We start from the raw sequence: 12,483 nt of genomic DNA, 5'->3' as shown, positions 1-12,483 counted from the left end.
TCATACCTGTAGCTTTTGGAGATAACTTGTTCATTGCATTTTTCTTATTGGTTAAAACTGCATTGTTTATTCATCAAAAGGTATTTCGATTCAGTAATGTTTTGCATGAAAATCAGTCACAGGTAACAGTCATTATTTGGCTACTTCTATGGTCAGTGGACCTTCACTATGTTTTTTTTCTTAGTGTCTCAGAGGCATGACAGCCTGCAGCCAAAGGGATTTGCACAGAAAATCAAGCAAGTGAAACCCGAGGATGCCAGTAGCGTGTGCTCCGACAGACATGGTGATTTGCATTTTTGAAATTGGTGCATGTTACTCTAATGGTTTTGAGTCATGTGGATGGTCAAAGCACCATGCTGCTAATTCATTTCCCTCCAATCTGATTTTTTTTTCACCTGTTAGAGCTACCACCTTCGCCAAGTGTTCAAGTCGCAGTTACACAAAGCCAGAGAAACAGCGAGGACAACAAACGAATACTTTTTCAAGAAAGTGAAGGCCAGGTGACCATCACTGTTGCATTTTACTTGTGTCAAGCCTTGTGTCAGCAATTTGTATTCCTAAGTTGGCTGCAACTTTTTCCAGGTCTACATAAGCCAGCATGTAAGCTTGCCGACTTCAGACTTCAATGAAATAATGAGATCAAGAAACGATTCCACATTTGTGAGAGATGCCGCTACACGAATCTTCTCAACAGCTGGCCTTATCAATAGGAGCGTGACTGGGAAACCATCTAACAGGACGAAAACACCACCGAAGCCTCCTTTGGATAAACAGAAACTGGATGCACTAAAAGGTATAGCAATTTTACTGCACTTACTTGATCATTTTATTAGACAAAGTAAATGAAATGTCAATGGCAATTTAAACTACCAAAGTAATACATAGGTCCTTTACTGTATTAGTGGCACTTTCCAGCATGTGCAGATATCTTCATAAAAGTGCTGTAGCTAGGCTGACATCATGGAAAGGTGGGTTGCTTATTAGCCTCATCAAACTCTTAATTACAAAATAGGCTTTGTGTCCTTTTGCACATATAATTGTTATTTAGCTGAGGGATGCTAATAAGATTGAATGTAGCACCTTTCATTGGAGGCACTGTGGTTTTCTGTAAATGTTCAGTATTTTTTGCTGAACTACAAACAAGTGCATCGTTTTGTCACATCATCTGCTCTCCAACATTTGAAACTGTTTGGAAGTGCACAGTCATTCATGCCTGCCAGTTTGATTTGGTTTGGTTTATGACCCAAAGCAACTCAGCCTATGAGAGGTGCCATAGTGGAGGGCTCTGGAAATTTTCACCACCTAGGGTTCTTTAATGTGCACTGACATCACATAGCACACGGATGCCTTTTCTTTCGCCTCCACCACTAAGTGGCCGCTGTGCTGGGATTCAATCCCTCATGCTTGGGCACAGAAGTCGAGCATCCCTAACCACTGCGCCACCACAGTGGGGCTCATGCCTGCTAGTGAATACAAGGATACGCAACTTATTGCTCTTGGTTGGTTTATGGGGTTTAATGTCCCAGAGCAACTCAGGCTATGAGAGACGTAACTTTTACTGTTGTATCTGCTTGAGTATGCCACAGATTTTGTTGTATTCAATACTGACACATTTATTTGCAAAGTAAAATATATATAAGAAATGACCTGCAACAAATGCAAGAGTATACAGCGCAGTCTTTTTAACATTCTTTCAGGCCTGTTGTTTTCCTCTGTAGCATTGTTACATATGACTGCAGCACAGCCCAGAAATAACATTCACTTGCATCATGAAAAATTATACCTGTAACTGTACTGCTTTCCTGCCCAGGTTTTTTTCATCATTTTGTTAAGTCGGGGTCATCAGATGAAGACGCAAAAAAGCGGCTAAAGATGTTTGGTCGCTACCTTGCTTCGAAACTTTCAGACGTTTCTGCTGCAAAGCCCCTTATCACAGACAAGCAGTGAGAGACATCCACCTATGCTGTGTTTATTTTGGTTATTTTTAATGGTTTCAAAAGTTCCTTGAACCTTTTAGTTCTTGGCTGTGACTGCAATATTTTGCTGTTTTTTCATTCCTGTGTGTGCCTCATAAGAAGTCTGCACAGCAGCACAGTGCAGCGTAAGGTACTAGTCAGTGGCTGTTTCATTTGCTTTTTGGTTTGTCTTAAAGAAAAAAAATGAAAACATGATTTTTTTTTGTCGCTCCACCTATGGTGTGGTTAATGTTCATCACTTTCAGTGATTACCTGAACATTTTTTTTTTGTGCTCAACCATGTGATGTGGTTGATGTTAATTACATTTAGCTACTCTCTCATGGCAATTGTTTTATTGCTTGTGGGTCTAGGTTGCGATTTTCATTATTGAACTAAAAGATATTTTTGCTGCCCACTTGATATCGCGTTATGTGTTTACTTGTGAATTTCTAGTCACTGGCTCCTTGAATATTAGTTTTTTGGTTTCTGCCAGATAGGGGAGACAACTTTTGCATATTTTATGTTACTTCACGTGTGGTGTGAAAGCCTTAATTGCATTTAGTTATTTTCCTGTCGTGGATTTTTTGGCCGCCTGCAAGCCAAAGCAAGTGTGAGTGGGCTGTGGGTTTCATTGCTTTTATACTAGTCTCTGGCTCCTTGCCTTTTAGTTTTTTGCTTCCTGCCAGATAGGGAAGCCAATTTTTGCATATCTTTTATATGTAACTTTACCCATGGTGTGATAGCTTTTTTTTACATTTAGTTATTTTCCTATATAGCGGATTTTATGGCCGCCTGCAAGCCAAAGCAAGTGCGAGTGGGCTGTGGGTTTCATTGCTTTTATTCTAGTCTCTGGCTCCTTGCCTTTTAGTTTTTTGGTTTCTGCCAGATAGGGGAGCCAATTTATGCATATCTTTTATATGTCACTTTACCCATGGTGAGATAGATTTTTTTTTTCATTTAGTTATTTTCCTATAGCGGATTTTTTTGCCGCCTGCAAGCCAAAGCAGGTATGGGTTTCATTGCTCTTATTCTAGACACTGACTCCTTTTGTTTTACTTTTTTGGTTTTTGCTAAGTAGGGGAGGCAATTTTTGCATATTTTGTATGTCCCTTCACCTATGGTATGATAGCTTTAATTGCAGTTATTTATTTTTCTATGGTAGATTTTTCGGCCACCTTCAAGCCAAAGCAATGCCGAGTCGCCTGAGGGTTTCATTGCTTTTAATGTAAAAACCTGTTGTTAAATGTGATAAAGAAGCCTTTTAGTGTTGTTTTATATATGTATATATATATGTGTGTGTATGTGTGTGTGTTTAGATTTGTTTAACTTTTCCTTCACAAATTGTGAGCTTTGTCATTTGAAATATATGTATTGCCTTTTGTGATAATATACATTTTTCACTTGTTTCCGAAAGCTTGTTTCTTGTCATTGCATTACAACTATACAACACATAGAAACTGATAAACCATAGAACTTATATACCAATACAAATACACTATTACCCTAATAGAAAAAATAGCACTGATAGCTCACAATAGAACTAAAAGAAATTTTATGAGCATATTAGTTGTATCGTTTCATAATGCAATAGACAAAACTGGTAGCTTCTTCATCAGTTTATTGTATCAGAATTTTTTCTAGGGAACTGCCAGTCACCGTACAAAGGGCGCCGCCGCATCGCCACTGCCGATTGTATGTCTGAAAGATGGCCTGACCACAATAACGCTGCGATAGCTCTGAAATGAAATGACAGATTCATCAGCATTTCTGTCAGGATTTAGAAGTTGAAAGCCTCACAAAAAATATAGGCATTTGCACTGAATGATATTACCAATTATCAAGGCAGGGGATGTCCTGCAGTTCATTCAATTGCTAATTAGCTTCGTGCACATAAAAAGACGCAGCCAGTTCACGTCTTGGAAGCAATGCTCACAGTTATTGTCAGGCTTCAGCTGTTGCTGAAATTAGTGGCAATCTGCATCTTTTTTTTAAACTATGCTTAAGTTATTTTATGGCTTCATATATCCTGTAATAAACTAGTTAGCACTCTATCTGATTAATAGCAGTGTTCAACTCAATTTAGTCATTGCTGGTAAGGAGGCAAGTTTGCTTGTATTAGAAAATACGTGGGTGTGTGTTTTTTGTTTTTCTTTTTTCCAGTTCAGATACAATGACAATCAGTTAGAATGATAGAATTTTTCATCTTTTTCAGTATCGTTATAAATGGACTGCACTGTATATTCGTAACTTGGGACAAATGTAAAGTTGGGAAAAATGTCTGACATGACTGTCAATTTCCAGTCAGAGAGTGAAGGTAGAAACGGTTTGCTTGATTACCGCAAGTATCTCATTCGTTAGCTATCTCTTTTATGAGGTTTAACATCTCAAAGTGACTGAGGCTATGAGAGATGCCATCGTGGAAGGCTCCTGAAATTGAAGCCATCTAGTATCTTTTCGCTAGAACTGATGCTACAGAGCGCAGAGGCACCTTGCTTTTTGACCCGATCAAAGCGGCTGCCACAGCTGGGATACAACAAAGATTGAGTAATTCACATGTAGTCACTGTAGGCTTCCATTGATTGAGCCATGAGTATCTCATTCGTTAGCTATCTCTTTTATGAGGTTTAACATCTCAAAGTGACTGAGGCTGTGAGAGATGCCATCGTGGAAGGCTCCTGAAATTGAAGCCACCTAGTATCTTTTCGCTAGAACTGATGCCACAGAGCACAGAGGCACCTTGCTTTTTGACCCGATCAGAGCGGCTGCCACAGCTGGGATACAACAAAGACTGAGTCATTCACATGTAGTCACTGTAGGCTTCCATTGATTGAGCCATTTGTATAAGGGACAAGGTAAGACTGCACAGAGAGCACTGCACTAGACTGTCAGGTGCACTGTCGTGCAGCTAAACTATCTGGGGGAAGGAAACAGTTGTGGATGCTTGGTCCAGGTAGCCAAGAAAGGCTGTCGACAAGTTTCGTTACCACTTCAGTATTGCATTGCATCTGCAGATATTTGTTATGTAAATAATGTAATTTTATTTACAAAACAAAGCACATAGTACATCTAAAATAAACAGGAATTTGACCATATGTTTTGTAAATATGGAAACGTGGGCTACTTGGTAGTTGATGCTGTAAAGCATTGACAGTAGAAAGAGTAGAGTGAAAATGCAAATTCAGTATGGACTGCAATGCAGGTGATGCAGCAGTTTAGGACGCTTGGTGTACAGATGCATATTTACAAGTGTTACTTTTAAAACAGCCGGAAAGAAACTAAGGAAACAAACATAAGGGGGTTTGAAGCCTTCAGAATAGTAAAATATTGAACAAGACATCTCAGAAAACATTGAATATTGCGTGCATTCTGTGCTCATGTTTCTTTCTAAGATCATCCTGCACTTCAAGTTCGTTATTTACAGAGTTCTTTTTTGCATGTGGGTACGTGTGCATGGCGACTCATTACTGCTAGCAGTATATCAAATCTGCATTTTGCAACGTTGAAATGTTACAACTTCGAAATTTGTCTTCTCACATATAAAGAAACCTTCATAACATTTCACAAACCGATAACAAAAAAAAACCTAAGATGTAAGTGGACAATAATTGAGTGATTGTTACGACACCACTTGTAGTTTTAATTTGACTATCATTGTTGCTCTTCTCAAGGGTGAGTCCCCATCATATTATTGATTGGATGGCACGTTTGGCTGCCACTGCCACAGCATCCACAAGGGATGAAGGAAACGAAGGCCCGCAACTCGATATACAGACTTTCTCTCCTCACTTTCTCTGTGTCAGTGAGAGCAAGAACAGTGCCCTTCAGTGCAGCAGATAAAGTTAAGCGTGCTTCACGCTGTACACCATTGCTTTGTACTGCAAATGTGAGCATGCTCGCCTTGGCTGGCGTGTGCGCAGTGTCCGAGTCAGAAGGGAGGTCTACAGGCAGATTTGGGCGCCTGCTTTTTTTACCAAGCTTTAAGGGAATAAATATTAACAGTTGAAACCTCGGCGGTCATGCAGGCATTGCGAAATCAAGGGGTAGACGAGCCGTACGTGAAGGTGCTGGAAGATATATATAGTGGCTGCACAGCAACCATAGTTCTGCACTGAGAAAGTAACAAAATTCCCATAAAGAAAGGTGTTAGGCGAGGAGACACAATCTCCCCAGTACTATTCACAGCTTGCTTAGAGGAAGTACTCAGAGACTTGAAATGGGAGCAGTTAGGGATAAGGGTAGATGGAGAATACCTCAGTAATCTGCGATTTTCTGATGACATTGCCTTGCTAAGCAACTCGGGGGATGAACTGCAAATAATGATTGGTGACCTATACAGTAAAAGTAGAAAGGTAGGCTTGAAAATCAATACGCAGAGGACTAAGGTAATGTTCAACAGCCTCGGGAAGGAACAGAAGTGTACATTAGGTAGCAAAGTACTGGAAGTAGTAGGCGAATATCTCTACTTAGGACAGGCAGTAACCGCAGATCCAGACCATGAAAAGGAAATAGCAAGAAGAATAAGATTGGGATGGAGCGCATTTGGCAAGCACTCACAGATTATGACTAGCAGCTCACCGGTATCACCAAATAGCAAAGTATATAACAGTTGCATCTTACCTGTATTCACCTATGGGGCTGGAACGTGACCTGTATGTGACCTGTATTTATTGTGTGCTTCAGCAATAAACCCTGCAGTTGCGAGTTAGCGCTTGTCAGTGTCTTACTTCCTTCCGTCCTTCATGTACTTTCGCTCTATTTTCCATGATGAAACGTGGAGGCTAACCAAGAGAGCTCTATTTAAGTTGAGGACAACCCAGAGGGCTATGAAACGAAAAATGGTAGGGGTAACATTAAGAGATAGGAAGAGAGCAGAGTGGGTCAGAGAAATAACTCAAGTTACCGACATTCTAGTGGAAATAAGGAAGAAGAAATGGGAATGGGCAGAACACGTAGTGCGAAGAGAGGATAACCGATGGTCGCTTAGGGTAACAAACTGGATTTCAAAGGAAGAAAAGCGTAGCAGGGGGCGGCAGAAAGTTAGGTGGGCGGATGAGGTTAAGAAGTTCGCAGGGGTCACGTGGATGCAGCTAGCAAAGAACCGGGTTAAGTGGAGAAATATGGGAGAGGCCTTCGCCCTGCAGTGGGTATAGTCAGGCTGACAATGATGATGATGATGATGAAGGGAATAAATAACCGCAATAATTGTACTGCAGTTTCCATTCGGAACTGGCGGCACGCAGCATTCGGGGCACATTTTGAGGCAAGGTAACAACTGCTTCTGATGTTTGCTGACTGCATGTTGTGCAGGCACTCCTGCTGCCTTTGGCAGTTTCCCTCAACACTAAATTTGCAGACCTCAGCTGTACTCCCCAGCAGGTGATGCGCTCTGATTCCATCCTCATTCACAGTGGCCATGTGCTCTTTGTCTGCCTTCCGGTCAGTGCTCACCTTCACAAACGCTCTGCGGTGAACATTTGAGAATGTGCCTCATTTGACCATTGGAGCTCGTGGGGCAGTTTTCCTGTAGTTTCATTTCGAGCCATCAACAAAATTTGCTTTGTTGCAAGTGTGGTGTAATGCACTTGGTGCACTGAAGCTAAAAATTCGTTCTATGACACAAAGTTGTGAAAACCAAAATACTTTGTTACTTCAGAGATGTGATTGCATTGCAGTGCATTATATTCAGGCTTAATTATATGCCAACTAAGTATTATGAGGCTGGTACATAACCTGAGACATTAGTTTCTTCTTGTAGCCTTTTTTTTATTCCAGGAGTGCTTTTTCTGACCAATAAATAAAACCTTTATTTTTGCTGCTACTATGCGATCACTCAGCTGTTTTTCAAAGGGTGACAATTAGTTTTTATTCCTTAGTTTTTATTCCTAACTTGATGCATTTTACATAATTACTGTAGCACTGACACGCAGCAGAATGGTTCTTGTGTCATCAATGTGTGCACATTTCCTCGCACAAGCAATAACTGGCAATGCAGTCGCCATTATCTCCAAGTAACGGGTGGGAAAATCTGAACATTTCTTTTCATCCAGTGCAAAAGCAGTGAAACATAGTCACTCAATCCTTCTCAAGTTGCTCTCAGTGGAGTGGAAGCTGCAGGCTCTAGAGCAGCGCTGCTGTCGATGGCGCTGTGTTGTGCCTGTGCTTTCTGCTTAGCTTTGAACTTGGGGGATGAAGCATACAGATGGCACCACAGTGTATGTGTCTAAATAAAAATGTTGCTGGTGTTGTATCATGCATGTACCTTCTGCTCTACAGTGTGCTTGTGGGATGGGTCATAGATGGCTCTGCAATGTATGTGTATTCATCAGGAATCTGTGTTCACATACTACTAGAAACATTGTAGCTGCACTGTTGACGGAATGCACAGTATGGTATCTAATTGGCTATTGATCAGTGCTTGTGAAGGGACTTGGGAGCTGGTGGCAGACAGTGTCCTCATAGGAGCATGCGGTTTAGTGATGCCGGGAACTGAGCTCTAATGTTGGTGTGCGTTGTGACAGCACATGCTGCAGAGGAGCTGGCTAAGGAAGTGGCGTTCACATCATCGTCAGTTACTTCTGGGAAGCTGAAAGAAGTTTACATCTTGGCGGACAATAGCTCCACAATCACTGAGCCTTCAGTGAGTAGTGGAATCTCCGCCGACCTTGTCAGCATTTGTGTTGATGCTAAGGAAATGCAGGGGCTGACTCATATGAGTGCAGTGCATGTCCAATGTGCGGTTTCTTTATCCCCTATATTATTTTTGTTGAATGTCCAGTGTTATGATGTCGTGTAATAGTAGGTAAAAACAAAATAGAAATCTGACCAACATACAAAGGCTACTGCATGGGTACCATTGAAACCAGAGTAAATAATGATTTCACATGGTAAACAATGTTGAGATATTGGAAGTGAATAAAATAATGCAATTAAATTGGATTGAATGGTCTGCATTCTGCTGAGGGTGCCCAGAACTTTTTAAAAATTATTTTGGCTGTTTAGGTAGATTAATAAACTTAGTAGACGCCTTATTCCTCGCAAATCTAGACTGCAAAAGAACAACCACTCACAGAGAGTAATGCAACAGAACACTAGTGGTTTGTTGTGTGCTTGGCCTTTGTAGTAGTACTCTGTGTGGTTGTTCTTTGTTGTTTGCACTCTAACTGCAACAACTCACACAGAAAGAAGTTTTAATGTAGCTTATTCAGGCGTGAACTAATCCTTGCTGTAAATGCTACCTCCTGCGAATGCTATGTATTGCATTTGGCATACATCTGTTGGGAGGATACTGTATTTGTATACTTATATAAATGACGGACTTTGAAGGCATCACTCTAACGAAGAACAAATTCAGGTTATATTGCAACTTTTTCATGCTGGCTGCTGCAGAGGACTGAGAAAGGAAGAAATGAAAATGGCAAGCAAACCCACTGAAGCAACACATACATGGATATTGTTTGAAAGAGAACGCTTCAGAAATGCCTATGGCTTCATTAACCGCTGCTTCTGGCAGTTGAGGCTCAAGTCTTGAAATGGCATTAGTCATGTTCTAACTTGAATTAGTCTTTTTTCTTTGCACGATGATATGGCATTGCAAATTTTTTTTGGCCTCATGCCAGACTGAATTATACTTTTTTGAAATATATAGTTCATAGCCAGCAAAGCACATGCAGTACATTTCACTTGCAGTAAACCTTACATCAGGAAGAAAAATTAGTGACTTTTTACGTCTATAGCAATGAAGTTCCTACAAAGATCAGAAAAACTACCACACAAAAAATTAGAGGAGATTTCAATTCTTGTATTTACTGTGGGAAGTGAGCATAGAACCTTGTAGCTATTGCCAGAGCTGAACACCACTCAGTGCTTAACTGTCTTTTGCTCACACTGCATTGCATGTTGTCGTCTTCACCAACTTCCATCCAAGCATAATGGGTCCAAGCACTGTTACCTCATTGATCTCTTAAGGCGTGTTATGTTATCCCCAAGTCAGCAATTGTAATGGAACCTCTATATCAAATCTCAGTGTAACGAAATTCATGACGTAGTGCATTTTTTATTTTCAATCTCTGCCCGATCGAAAACCATATATGCTTTTTTGCAATTTAACGAAGTAAACGTAGGCCATGCTTTCAATTTATTGAATGCCTTGCGCATTGCATGCTTGTATCAGCAGCCACCTTGACAGTGGGATGAGACCTAAAACTATTCGAGACACACCACATTTTGCATTTTCCAAACCTTGACATAAGTTTGAGGGGAGTGTTCAGTAGACGAGAAAAAGCATACTTCTTTTTTTACGACAGTTTTTCGTGCTTCCACCCCTTTGGTCATCAAAAAAAGCCTATGGTCATGACACAGGCTTTTAACATCATTCACTTCAAAAGGAGTTTGCGGCTACACACGCTCTATTGATTTTATGGCAGCGGCGACAGCGCCCACCCCAATCGCTATGTGATAAAGGGAAGGCACTGAGCAACCAGACCAGCAAAGCTTCACCCCACCACTGGAGCTAACGCACACCATGAAGTTCTCATTGTGCAGTCATGGTGCCCTGCCAATAAATATGCTAGACTGCGACAGCACGTAACAGAGGATTGCACTAACAAATAGCGTTTTTTTTGTTGCTGGCAGAAAAAGTATAGGGCAAGTTCATAACAAGTGTATATTTGCTACACATACGTGAGACCTGAACTTAAGACTGCCGCACAAAGGTAGCCGTGCTGACACGAATGATATGCTCGCTCTTTGCTTGCCTGAAAAAAAAATTATGCATTGATGTCCATTTATTCTTATCCTCTATTATTACCCATTATACTCCTGATGCACAAAGCAGTATCTAGTACCTTTATTAGCGCTATTACTGCTATAAATTCCTGCTTAATTCCCGAATTCACAATATACAAGTTTTTATCTACTGTTAGTGTTCGACTAACCTGTTACTTTATTTGAGCAGCTACAACATGGGAACTCTAGCATAACGAAACTTGCGATTTACAAATTTTCGACTGCAAGTAGGATGTCAGTATATTTAGGTTTGACTGTACACCAATATTTACCTTAGCCCTTCCCTTAACACCCTAGACTGAAACTGAGAGCAAAATTTATAGCTATATGCTTTCACATCACTTTGCATTTGGTCAAGTTAGCATTTGGCATCATACTTTAGCACTTTGGCATTTGCCTAACTTAGCCAGCTTACCATTTGGCAACATCGGCTGCAGTTTTATTCACCAAGTATGTCAGGCAGCTTCAGAGCAATAGCACAGACAAGGGACTAAGAACGAGTAGACACACACAGCGTTAACTTCCAACAACTTTATTAGAAAAAAATGCACAAATTCTTCATGCATCATTGCCGTGTCATCCAAAAGCATCTGATAATCTATGCGAACAAGGTAGCCAGTTTTTTTGAGTCTGAAAGAAGGAGAGCTTACACAAACATTTCCTATTTTGGCAATCTTTTCCACTTAAATAATTTCATGGATGTCTTGGTCCTACTTTTGCCAACTAAAAAACACTTGTCGAGTAATAGGTTGCAGTTTTTGCATGTGTTGTAATGTTTGATAGGTTGACTGGCTTGTTCTGGCAACCATATATCGGGTGCTTTGATACCACTTTGCCTTTCATTTAGCATGCATCTACTAATCAAGTTAAATTCTAGTTTGAGGTATGGAGTGGAAGTTACCACATATAAACCTGTCTTCGGGCACAATATTCCCCTTGTCGCACCATGCCATGTGATGGTGCACAGCAGGCACCATCAAATGAGGAGGAGTGAAAGGGCACAGTCAGAGAATCAAAGAATACAGGGTATATTGTGTTACAACAGTGTGGTGGCGTGTGCCAAAGGAGAAAAATAAAGTCCTTTACGAAAGCACATCATGTGAGCCAGCTTTTACATTTGTACATGTAGCCATTCAAAGGTGTCTGCTGAATTTTTTTTTGTCAAATGCTGCCTACACCCAATAAATAATTTATAACTTTAATTCACTATTGATGCTTTTTTGTTTCAGTTTCATTAATAAACGGTGGATGCGATACGCAGCAAGGTAAAAAAAAACTAGTATTGGTAATATGCAGGTTTTAATTCATTAAGCCTGCTTCAAGAGCTGCAGTGGCAACAGACCGATTACTAGCAGTTTTAATGCCGTTTCTTTCCCTGCTTAACGTGGCCTAACCACCAATTACAAGTTGCCATCATCATTTAAATAAAAAACAACCAAAAACGGCACCAAAAATTTCAAAAATGATTTATTTTGTTGCAGAGGGCAGCCAATATGAGAAAATATCTAATGCATTGTTTTGAAGAAAACGTAGAAGCCAAACTTTGATGTCTATATTAAGATATTGTATTGCATGATAATGAGATCTTTTCCCTCATTTCGTCATAGAAATGGAGGCACATCTCGAGACCTGCCTGCAGCTTGTGGCCAATCCAGTTGTAGCAAGGCCTACATTCACTGGCAGTACAAAAAACAGTCTGCTATGTTATTATTAAAGGCAACATGAGCAGTGTTCCAGATTTGT

The 12,483-nt window shown here is 40.5% G+C and overlaps 1 long non-coding RNA gene across 1 annotated transcript; it reads left to right on the top strand.

Annotated features, from left to right (window-relative positions):
- Positions 1–246: 246 nt before the first annotated feature.
- LOC146172499 (uncharacterized) lies at positions 247–632 on the top strand. The gene is made up of 3 exons (XR_014702513.1): positions 247–283; positions 403–500; positions 583–632. It is a non-coding gene; the product is annotated as an uncharacterized LOC146172499 (long non-coding RNA).
- Positions 633–12,483: the final 11,851 nt, after the last annotated feature.

Source organism: Amblyomma maculatum, unplaced genomic scaffold, assembly GCF_055883805.1.
Source record: "Amblyomma maculatum isolate TAMU_Amacu unplaced genomic scaffold, ASM5588380v1 scaffold_13, whole genome shotgun sequence".
NCBI classification, from domain to species: domain Eukaryota; kingdom Metazoa; phylum Arthropoda; class Arachnida; order Ixodida; family Ixodidae; genus Amblyomma; species Amblyomma maculatum.
This window is presented reverse-complemented; position numbering and strand designations above follow the sequence as displayed.